The sequence below is a fragment of the Salvelinus sp. IW2-2015 genome, unplaced genomic scaffold (assembly GCF_002910315.2).
Source record: "Salvelinus sp. IW2-2015 unplaced genomic scaffold, ASM291031v2 Un_scaffold5830, whole genome shotgun sequence".
NCBI classification, from domain to species: Eukaryota; Metazoa; Chordata; class Actinopteri; order Salmoniformes; family Salmonidae; genus Salvelinus; species Salvelinus sp. IW2-2015.
This window is the reverse complement of record NW_019947095.1, coordinates 861-11089: the sequence shown is the minus strand read 5'-3', so window position 1 is coordinate 11089 and position 10229 is coordinate 861. Positions and strand designations below refer to the sequence as shown.

The following is a 10229-nucleotide window of genomic DNA, read 5'->3' as shown; positions in this document are numbered from 1 at the left end:
GGCGTGTTTAGAAGTAGGGTCATTACACACATACATTATAAAACAGGGAATAGATGAATAGTAAAGGTGCATCTCTAGTTATGTGGCCGTGTTGAGTAGGTCATTACACACATACATTATAAAACAGGGAATAGATGAATAGTAAAGGTGCATCTCTAGTTTAGTGGCCGTGTTTAGAGTAGGGTCATTAACACATTACATTATAAAACAGGGAATAGATGCTGGAATAGAAAACAGCTCAGGGGTTTTACTTCTTTCACAATAATAAATCAATTCAATCAAAATGAGGTACAATGTGGTTGAGGTGATTTTCTCTCCCATTGTTCTCCATCTCTCCCTGTCCGTCAGTCTTCCTATGTGGGCTCAAAGTCAATGTTTCCCCTTTTGCTAAATCATTATTGGAAGGTCAAACGTTTTCAGTGTAAACTTAAACGACTAAAACCAGAATATAAAGTATGTAGAAAGACAGTGGAGCCATATTGTTTTTTAATAAGATCATATTTAAGAACCAACAATCACCAAAGTAAAAAGTAGACAAATCAGGGAGAATCTGAAATGTCATGGCATGGGGCCTCCATTGATTTTTTTAATAATGTTTGAGTCACTCAGATAGCATAAGAACAAGGCATAATGTTAACTCTGCCCCGTGGTAAAATGTGTAGAATTGCAGGATATTAACTGTGAACTGCAACTTTTCTCTCAGCCAATGACAAATATGTAGAATAGCAGGAAACTAGCTTTAAACTTTAAAATGGTATTTCTGCCCCATTAGTAAAATGTGTAGAAATTCAGAAAATTCGGATTAAAAGAGCAACACTTGGTCTCTGCAGCCAAGAGTGCCTCTAAACTCTATTGCGCTACCTTGGTATCTGCTACAATCTGCATCAGCTTCCTCAGGCGTAGCAGAATCTTCTGCCGTGTGCAAGAGCCTGAGGAGAGAGAGAGTCAGTTCATAACCATGACACCAAAATCAGAACATCACAATCCTCAAGAAATTGACTAAGAGAAATCTGTCACAACAAATAAACCAAAATTACAAGGTGAACATTAGATTGACATACCACTGAAGATTGGTATACCGAAATGACCACACCCAGTACCGAAACCACATCACACATACCCTATGCCCATATTCTCCAGACGTGTCTCTGTAAGGTCTCGTAACCCCACTTCTGTTATCGTTGCTCTGTGTGGGGAAAAACCAAACAAAAGGACAGATCATCTTTCCTGTGTGTATGTGCAAGTCTACCAACGTTCCTCTTCAATAGATATAATCAGTTATTTGGCTGGATCAACCTTGATGCTGGGCACTAACAGATAGCATAGAGAAAGTAAGGAGGGTAAGACTGTGATGGGGGATGGATGGGTGGTTACTTATCCCAATAATGGATTAAAGAGCCTAATGGTACTCCTTATGGTCGGGGTGGGGAAATTTACTTGTTGGTCTCCCAACCGTAGTGGCTGGTGATGCCCAAATTTTACCAGACACATTTTTGGGGGAAAATTCATAAAGAAATCACAGAAAATGCATGCACATATTTTGTAATGTTAAAACACTTATTGAATGGTTTTGAAATTGATTGAAAGTGATTTCAAAGAAAAGAGGCGGCAGATAGACGTAGTGGATATCAGAGTTCCAGCGGGTCTCCTTTTATAGTTTGAACCTATGCTGTACCCACCCCATTTTCACCACCGCAATGTTGAAAATCAGATCTGACACACACATACAAATATTCTCACAAATGCACTGTGTGACCACCTGTCAATGTGGATGGAATATGAGACATTCTCTGCAATGTGGATGGAATAGAGACATTCTCCTGCATGTGGATGGAATATGAACATTCTCCCTGTCAATGTGGATGGAAATATGAGACATTCTCCCTGTCAATGTGGATGGAAATTGAGACATTCTCCCTGCAATGTGGTGAAATATGAGCATCTCCTGCCATGTGGATGGAAATATGAGACATTCTCCCGATGTGATTGAAATCTCCCAATGTGGAGAAATATGAGACATTCTCCTGCAATGTGGATGGAAATTGAACATTCTCCTGTCAATGTGGATGGAAATATGAGACATCTACTGCCAAATGTACTACATTTAGCTGGTGGCTGGTGTTCATTTCCACTCTGCTTATAGTCCAAGGCCTTACATGTTCTGTTTAAAGGTCGAATTGGCTCTGGAATCCAAACAGCCAAATACTCCATCTAAACATAAATCGATTCTCAATGCAGTACGGTTCTAGAAACATAAATCCCGATACTTTCATATCACATCAAAATAATTTCTCAACTGAAAAATACACACTTACTGTTTTAACACGGTTCCAGCAGGCAATTTTTCAGTGACAACACGTTTGTGGTTTCTGTCTTCCGGTTACACACAGGTGTTTCGAGACACAGCTAGCTAATTAGCACAGGAGACTATTCTGTTGTAGTCTGATGGTGAAAATGGTGGAAGTGAACGCCGAGTTCGAATCAAGCAGCACGTCGAGCAAAGTTGATAAAGATTAATGTTCTGAATGGACAACAGTAGTGTCCAGAATGTTTACATTCTTAAATTCTTTAAATTAAAGTGGTGATCCTAACTGATCTAAGACAGGGAATTTTTACTAGGATTAATGTCAGGTATTGTGAAACTGAGTTTAAATGTATTTGGCTAAAGTGTATGTAAACTTCCGACTTCAACTGTATGTATTGTATATAGTTTACTGAGCTGTGGTTTTTATACAAGCCCCTGAGCTTCCAACTACACCTGCACACCGTTTATAAGTTTTATCTGTATTGTTGTTGATCACTTGTTTTCTTTGGTACAAATAAATGAAACTACACAGTAACAAATCCCTCCATTCATCCACCCATCCTCTCCAGTAATACTACTGGTCTGAACATTAAACATGCATCAATTAACAATTTATTTTTTTGTTAAAAAAATACATTTAAAAAAAGGGTTGTGAAAGGGTTCCCACACGGCCATATTTCCATGTTACAGCTTTATGGAAAACAGACGGAAGACAGAGTGGACTCTATATTTAAGAAAAAGGCTGAGGTAGTTTATTGCCAGTATACCACTGCTAAGGACTGTTATTAGCGCAATGCAGAGTGCCTGGCTCTTAGCTGTGGTATATTAGCCATATATCACACACCCAGAGGTACCTTATTGCAAATATGAACTGGTTACCAATGTAATTCGAGCGGTTTAAAATAAATGTTTTATCATACCTGTGGTGCACGGTCTGATTATACCACGTAGGACTCCAATTGGTCGATTGTTTGGTCGTTTGGCTGTTGGTCGACCAAGATTGTTTTAGTCGAGCAGTAACAATTATATTTATGTAATGAAACAGGCATGGAGCAGGTCTCGAACCCCGACCTTCTAGCCGAAGTCAGCGCGCTATCGACTGTGCCGCAAATGCATGCTCAATATCCTCCGTTATAAACCCAGGGTCGTTTTTTATATATATATATATATATGTTCCCATCTCAGTGAACTCCCGAGTGGTGCACAGGTCTAAGGCATTGCATCTCAGTGCTAGATGCTTGATCCAAAAATGTGGTCGGAGGGTGTGACACAATTGCGGCGCCTCCAGAGGCCAAATCAAGCTCCGTACCGCACCGCCATGCGTTCCCAAATTGTATAACAATGCAGAGGGCTCTGTATTGCTCCGCATTTACGTGGTGGGTTGACGGTAGGTGGGGCGGTACATCCTGTATCAACACAAACCACTTCTTTGACAACAGCTCTGCACTGCTCGCCAAGTTGCTGCCAATGCAGACGCCATAACTTAATAGTGTCAATTGTTTGCCTTTTGTGTATGTCAATCCCCATTACATTTATCACCAGTAGTACATTTACTGTTAATTCCTATCATTTATAATCTACAATGTTTGTTACTTTGGTTACAGGTAAATTATTTGAATGCATTCATTATTATTGCAGTCTTCCTGTCCTCATTGTCGTCGTGGACACATTGTTTGCAGAGAGCACAAAGTACGCTACACTTGTGAAGAAACAAGTTTTAGATTATTTCATTCCATTTACGAGTTTTGTAAATTGTGTTATTATCTTTTGTTTGGAGCGCAATGTATTCTTTCTCTCAGCCCAATGACAAATATGTAGAATAGCAGGAAACTAGCTTTAAACTTTAAAATGGTATTTCTGCCCCATTAGTAAAATGTGTAGAAATTCAGAAAATTCGGATTAAAAGAGCAACACTTGGTCTCTGCAGCCAAGAGTGCCTCTAAAACCTCTATTGCRCTACCTTGGTATCTGCTACAATCTGCATCAGCTTCCTCAGGCGTAGCAGAATCTTCTGCCGTGTGCSAAGAGRCCTGAGGAGAGAGAGAGTCAGTTCATAACCATGACACCAAAATCAGAACATCACAATCCTCAAGAAATTGACTAAGAGAAATCTGTCACAACAAATAAACCAAAATTACAAGGTGTACATTAGATTGACATACCACTGAAGATTGGTATACCGAAATGACCACACCCAGTACCGAAACCACATCACACATACCCTATGCCCATATTCTCCAGACGTGTCTCTGTAAGGTCTCGTAACCCCACTTCTGTTATCTGTTGCTCTGTGTGGGGAAAAACCAAACAGAAAGGACAGATCATCTTTCCTGTGTGTATGTGCAAGTCTACCAACGTTCCTCTTCAATAGATATAATCAGTTATTTGGCTGGATCAACCTTGATGCTGGGCACTAACAGATAGCATAGAGAAAGTAAGGAGGGTAAGACTGTGATGGGGGATGGATGGGTGGTTACTTAKCCCAATAATGGATTAAARGAGCCTAATGGTACTCCTTATGGTCGGGGTGGGGAAATTTACTTGTTGGTCTACCAACCGTAGTGGCTGGTKGATGCCCAAATTTTACCAGACACATTTTTGGGGGGAAAATTCATAAAGAAATCACAGAAAATGCATGCACATATTTTGTAATGTTAAAACACTTATTGAATGGTTTTGAAATTGATTGAAAGTGATTTCAAAGAAAAGAGCGCGGCAGATAGACTGTAGTGGATATCAGAGTTCCAGCGGGTCTCCGTGTTTCTCTATAGTTTGAACCTATGCTGTACCCCATCCCATTTTCACCACCGCAATGTTGAAAATCAGATCTGACACACACATACAAATATTCTCACAAATGCACTGTGTGACCACCTGTCAATGTGGATGGAAATATGAGACATTCTCCCTGCCAATGTGGATGGAAATATGAGACATTCTCCCTGTCAATGTGGATGGAAATATGAGACATTCACATTCTCCCCTGCCAAAATGTACTAACATTTAGCTGGTGGCTGGTGTTCATTTCCCACTCTGCTTATAGTCCAAGGACCTTACATGTTCTGTTTAAAGTCGAATTGGCTCTGGAATCCAAACAGCCAAATACTCCATCTAAACATAAATCGATTCTCAATGCAGTACGGGTTCTAGAAACATAAATCCGATACTTTCATATCACATCAAAATAATTTCACAACTGAAAAATACACACTTACTGTTTTAACACGTTGCGCAGGCAATTTTTCAGTGACAACACGTTTGTGGTTTCTGTCTTCCGGTTACACACAGGTGTTTCGAGACACAGCTAGCTAATTAGCACAGGAGACTATTCTGTTGTAGTCTGATGGTGAAAATGGTGGAAGTGAACGCCGAGTTCGAATCAAGCAGCACGTCGAGCAAAGTTGATAAAGTTAATGTTCTGAATGGCAACAGTAGTGTCCATTGAATGTTTACATTCTTTAAATTCTTTAAAAAGTGGTGATCCTAACTGATCTAAGACAGGGAATTTTTACTAGGATTAAATGTCAGGTATTGTGAAACTGAGTTTAAATGTATTTGGCTAAAGTGTATGTAAACTTCCGACTTCAACTGTATGTATTGTATATAGTTTACTGGTTGTGGTTTTTATACAAGCCCTGAGCTTCCAACTACACCTGCACACCGTTTATTAAAGTTTTATCTGTATTGTTGTTGATCACTTGTTTTTTTTTGGTACAAATAAATAAACTACACAGTAACAAATCCCTCCATTCATCCACCATCCTCTCCAGTATACTACTGGTCTGAACATTAACATGCATCAACTTAACACATTTATTTTTTTGGTTAAAAAAATACATTTAAAAAGGGTTGTGAATAGGGTTCCCACACGGCATATTTCCATGTTACAGCTTTATGGAAAACAGCGGAAGACAGAGTGGACTTCTATATTTAGCAAAAAGGCTGAGGTAGTTTATTGCCAGTATACCACTGCTAAGGACTGTTATTAGCGCAATGCAGAGTGCCTGGCTCTTAGCTGTGGTATATTAGCATATATCACAAACCCAGAGGTACCTTATTGCAAATATGAACTGGTTACCAATGTAATTCGAGCGGTTTAAAATAATGTTTTATCATACCTGTGGTGCACGGTCTAATATACCACGTAGGACTCCAATTGGTCGATTTGTTTTGGCTGTTTGGTCGACCAAGATTGTTTTAGTCGAGCAGTAACAAATATATTTATGTAATGAAACAGGCATGGAGCAGGTCTCGAACCTCGACTTCTAGCCCGAAGTCCAGCGCGCTATCGACTGTGCCGCAAATGCATGCTCATTCCTGCTTATAAACCCAGGGTCGTTTTTTATATATATATAATTATGTTCCCATCTCAGTGAACTCCGAGTGGTGCACAGGTCTAAGGCATTGCATCTCAGTGCTAGATGCTTGATCCAAAAATGTGTCGGAGGGTGTGACACAATTGCGGCGCCTCCAGAGGCCAAATCAAGCTCCGTACCGCACCGCCATGCGTTCCCAAATTGTATAACAATGCAGAGGGCTCTGTATTGCTCCGCATTTACGTGGTGGGTTGACGGTAGGTGGGGGCGGTACATCCTGTATCAACACAAACCCACTTCTTTGACAACAGCTCTGCACTGCTTCGCAAGTTGCTGCCAATGCAGACCCATAACTTAATAGTGTCAATTGTTTGCCTTTGTGTATGTCAATTCCCCATTACATTTATCACCAGTAGTAACATTTACTGTTAATTCCTATCATTTATAATCTACAATGTTTGTTACTTTGGTTACAGGTAAATTATTTATACATTCATTATTATTGCAGTCTTCCTGTCCTCATTGTCGTCGTGGACACATTGTTTTGCAGAGAGCACAAAGTACGCTACCACTTGTGAGAAACAAGTTTTAGATTATTTCATTCCATTTACGAGTTTTGTAAATTGTGTTATTATCTTTTGTTTGGAGCGCTATGTTATTCAGCATTTCACAGTAAGGTCTACTACACCTGTTGTATTCAGCCACTTTCACTGTGAAGGTCTACTACACTGTTGTATTCAGCATTTCACTGTAAGGTCTACTACAACCTTTGTTGTATTCAGCATTTCACTGTGAGGTCTACTACACTGTTGTATTCAGCATTCACTGTGAGGTCTACTACACCTGCTTGTATTCAGCATTTCACTGTGGACTACACCGTTGTTCATTCACTACTACACTGTTGTATTCAGCATTTCACTGTGAGGTCTACTACACCTGCTGTATTCAGCATTTCACTGTGAGGTCTACTACACCTGTTGTATTCAGCATTTCACTTGTGAGGTCTAACTCACCTGTTGTATTCAGCATTTCACTGTGAGGTCTACTACACCTTTTGTATTCAGCATTTCACGTAAGGTCTACTACACCTGTTGTATTCAGCATTTCACTGTGAGGTCTACTACACCTGTTGTATTCAGCATTTCACTGTGAGGTCTACTAACACCTGTTGTATTCGCGCACGTGAATAATACAATTTAATTTGATTTTTAGCCAACAACTGATCTAGTGGGCTAGCAATTTTCTCTGCTGCTTACCCAGTCACTTTCTCTGCAGTTTAGTTTACAGTTACAAGCTAACATTGGCTTGGTCAGTCAAATATCATGGTGTATGTAGCTATTTGGCGAAAACATGCAAAACAGTGATCAACAAATCGAACTCATTGTCTCCTCCTCCTCGTGGACCTTCCCTCCCGCGACATCCCGGCTAAAGTCTCCTCCGTTGTTTTGAATGGTAACTGTCAGCAGTCGGTAAATCTTCTCTGGAACGCTTTCGCCTATCCGTATTGATAGTAAGAGAAGAGCGCCGGTAACACAATAAATACTCTCGTGGTAAACCACACCCCTTCTTTGGGATTGGGTTGGCGGATCGTAGCCAACTTTTAGGCGCATACACTGCCACCATACTGTATATGGAGTGTGGGGCCAGTCACAGCTTACCGACGTGAACTTCCGTTAATACAAAATTGAGAAAAGGGAAAATGACCATGCCAACTATTAGCCCTCACGAAACTCTCCCTATTTCACTATTTAAAATATTCTGCAGTAAAACCTTGCAATACCAAGTACTTCTCTGCCACCACAAACCTCTATTTCTGTGACTGAAATTCTATTACTCTATTATATTATTCTGTTATACGTTAACAACCATGAATATGAATGCTAAGAAATCTTTAGTGAAGCACATATTATTCCTCTCCACTCTATTGGTCTCTGCCTAGTCATCCTATTATGATCCCTCACCCTGTACCCATCTTCCTCTACCACTCTCTTCACTGCTTCAGCATATGACACTTTTCTGTACTACTCTGACCCTGGCAACTTCAACCTGCCTTTCTCACCGGACACCTCCAATCTCCAGCCCCATGGGACCCCCAAATACACAAAGCTTCTCCACTGATACACCACATTCCTTCGTCTCATGCCCTTGTTGAATGCACTGAAACAATCAGAAAACAAAACAAAATTAGGATAAGAAAACTACACTGCTCAAAAATAAAAGGGAACACTTAAAAAACACAGTGTAATCCAAGTCAATCACACTTCTGTGAAATCAAACTGGTCCACTTAGGAAGCAACACTGATGACAATAAATTTCACATGCCTGTTGTGGCAAATGGAATAGACAAAAGGTGGAAATTATAGGCAATTAGCAAGACACCCCCAATAAAGGAGTGGTTCTGCAGGTGGTGACCACAGACCACTTCTCAGTTCTATGCTTCCTGGTTGATGTTTTGGTCACTTTTGAATGCTGGCGGTGCTTTCACTCTAGTGGTAGCATGAGACGGAGTCTACAACCCACACAAGTGGCTCAGGTAGTGCAGCTCATCCAGGATGGCACATCAATGCGAGTGTGGCAAGAAGGTTTGTGTGTCTGTGTCAGCGTAGTGTCCAGAGCATGGAGGCGCTACCAGGAGACAGGCCAGTACATCAGGAGACGTGGAGGAGGCCGTAGGAGGGCAACAACCCAGCAGCAGGACCGCTACCTCCGCCTATGTGCAAGGAGGAGCAGGAGGAGCTGCCAGAGCCCTGCAAAATGACCTCCAGCAGGCACACAATATGTGCATGTGTCTGCTCACCGGTCAGAAACAGACTCCATGAGGGTGGTATGAGGGCCCGACGTCCACAGGTGGGGGTTTGTGCTTCAGCCCAACACCGTGCAGGACGTTTGGCATTTGCCAGAGAACACCAAGATTGGCAAATTCGCACTGGCCGCCCTGTGCTCTTCACAGATGAAAGCAGGTTCACACTGAGCACATGTGGACAGACGTGAACAGAGTCTGGAAGAGCCGTGGAAACGTTCTCTGCTGCCTGCAACATCCTCCAGCATGAACGGTTTGTTAGGTGGGTATCAATATGGTGTGGTGGCATTTCTTTGGGTGGTGATGGTGGCATTCCTCGCATTGCTCGCAGAGGTAGCCTGACTGCCATTAGGTACCGAATTGAGATCCTCAGACCCTTGTGAGACCATATGCCCTGCGTGCGGTTTGGCCCTGGTTCCTCCTAATGCAGCACAATGCTAACCTCAATGTGGCTGGAGTGTGTCAGCAGTTCCTGCAAGAGGGAGGCTTGATGCTTATTGGACTGGCGCGCCCTTCCCAGCACCTGAATCCAATTGAGACGATCGGGACATCATGTCTCGCTCCATCCACCAACGCCACGTGCACACGCACAGACTTCAGGAGTTGCGGAGCGTTGTCCAGGGTCTGGAGGAGATCCTCAGGAGACATCCGCACCTCATCAGGAGCATTGCAGGGGACGTTTGTAGGGGGTCATTTAACGGCACGTGGAGGGCCAACACACTCTACTGAGCCTCATTTTGACTTGTTTTAAGACATTACAGTCAAAGTTGGATCAGCCTGTAGTGTGGTTTTCTCACTTTAATTTTGA

General features: G+C 41.7%; 2 long non-coding RNA genes across 2 annotated transcripts in view; both read right to left on the bottom strand.

Annotated features, from left to right (window-relative positions):
* Positions 1-8213, bottom strand: part of LOC139026793 (uncharacterized) — a 10693-nt gene extending 2480 nt beyond the window's left edge. Inside the window, exons 1-3 of the long non-coding RNA XR_011478733.1 lie at positions 7966-8213; positions 1121-1186; positions 862-929 (exon numbers count right to left, since the gene is read on the bottom strand). This is a non-coding gene — a long non-coding RNA (uncharacterized lncRNA). The remainder of the gene's footprint in view (positions 1-861; positions 930-1120; positions 1187-7965) is intronic.
* LOC139026792 (uncharacterized) lies at positions 4263-6471 on the bottom strand. The gene is made up of 3 exons (XR_011478732.1): positions 6424-6471; positions 4527-4593; positions 4263-4335 (listed from the first exon to the last, which is right to left on the bottom strand). It is a non-coding gene; the product is annotated as an uncharacterized lncRNA (long non-coding RNA).
* Positions 8214-10229: the final 2016 nt, after the last annotated feature.